This window comes from Corvus brachyrhynchos, unplaced genomic scaffold (assembly GCF_000691975.1).
Source record: "Corvus brachyrhynchos isolate BGI_N302 unplaced genomic scaffold, ASM69197v1 scaffold542, whole genome shotgun sequence".
NCBI classification, from domain to species: domain Eukaryota; kingdom Metazoa; phylum Chordata; class Aves; order Passeriformes; family Corvidae; genus Corvus; species Corvus brachyrhynchos.
Window position 1 is genome coordinate 1,179,413 of NW_008236766.1, and position 1,622 is coordinate 1,181,034.

A 1,622-nucleotide genomic window follows, 5' to 3' on the forward strand; every position below is an offset into this window, starting at 1 on the left:
AGAGCAATGCTTGATCCTGAGCTTCTTGGAGCACATTCTGGCAGCCACAGCACAATCATGCTGCAGGGGTAGGAGAGGACAGAAGGCACCTCTCCCCCTCCCCTGAGCCAGGAAGGGCAGTGACTATGCTGCACAAGCTGGCTGGGGGAGTTTAGCACCCTGAAGGAAGCAGCAGAAAGCCAAGCCAGGCAGGTGTCTCTTATTTCTGCTCACAAGAGGAAAATACATGCTACATACTTTTAGGAGCAGGACAGAGTCCATGCCCCAGTGAGGCCCAGCACCACCATCCCTACCACCTCTGCCCAAAAGCCTCTTTCCTCACTCCATACTCTCTGAGGATACTGGTTCCACCCCAGAAGCAAATATCAGTTCCACGTCTGTCTCGTTAACATGGAGAGACTGTAGCTAACTTTAAAAGGTGCTTTACTATAACTCGTGCTGACTTGATAAAGTCATCACCATTGCTTTAAATGTGTTGCAGTTTTACTTTAAATAACTAACCTTAAAGCAAGAGGGAAATGAATGATCAAACTCATAAATCTTACTCTTACATGTCAACTTGGTAACATATCTCCACTAGTTCACCTGCATAACCTGATCACCCCAATGAAACTTAAATTTTGGTGCTCCTAAAATGTAAATTATTTCCTCAAATGTCACCTTAAATGCATGATACTCTTACCTTTGCCCTGTTAACTTACTCTTCCACTATATGGAATATTTTAATCCACCGACTATAAATTAATCATGTATAAACAAAACATTCTTAAGTCTTAAAGGCAAATCAACCTCCCTTCAACCCATCCTATCATCAAAAACCAGTCTACAACTAACACTTTCATCCTTCGTCTTCCACAGGTTTTGAGCAGTCTAGATATTTTTATTGGATTATTTAATATATGTCTGAAGTTAAAGTCTAACTAGCCAGCATAGAAATGAAAGAAAACCTATTCTCCAAGTCAGTGCAGGGTGTAGAAAACACTACTACTGGCATACTCCATACAGTAATACTATGCACCCAGCTTCATTCAACTTAACTACTAAATTCAGAGTACATTGGACTGATAAAACTGGAGTAAACACAAGAAAGCTCTCTCGTATGTAACCGCTACTCTTTGATTGCAGTGACCTTAGTAATGCAAACGTTTGGTACCAAGCCAAGAGCAGGACATCTGATTTTCCCACCAAGTGAACTGCTGCAGAACTCCCTTAGCTCTTCAGCCAAATCTGTCCTGGGATCCCGAAGTCTTCCGCCGGAGTCCAGGTGGCTCCTCTACTCTTCTCAACACGCACGCAAACACCGCAGCCGGCTGGACCGACGATGCGAGCGGGCATTGGAAAGGAAGAGAAGTGCCGCAGCTCCCCGTCTCCCCCAGCTGAGAGCCCCACGCTCGGCGCGCTGGCTCCCCAGTCGGGTTGGAGTTACCCCGTTCCGGCCGAAGTGGTCCCGCGGGCTCTGTCCCTCTGCAGTGCCTCTGCCCTCGCCACCCACGTAAAAAGCAGCGTCCCGCGAGGCCCGGCGGCGGCACCAGCGCGGGAGCGCCGAGTCCCCGCTCCGCCCGTGCGCAAGGATCCTCCGCCCATCTGCGCTCCCCCGGGGCAGGGCAGGGTTCCCGCAACGA

At 48.6% G+C, this 1,622-nt stretch overlaps 1 protein-coding gene across 1 annotated transcript in view; it reads right to left on the minus strand.

Annotated features, from left to right (window-relative positions):
- The window catches only part of ST5 (suppression of tumorigenicity 5), a 159,783-nt gene extending 158,231 nt beyond the window's left edge, over window positions 1-1,552 (minus strand). Inside the window, 1 exon segment of the mRNA XM_008644869.2 lies at window positions 1,186-1,552. The gene's annotated coding sequence lies outside the window, so the exon portion shown is untranslated.
- Window positions 1,553-1,622: the final 70 nt, after the last annotated feature.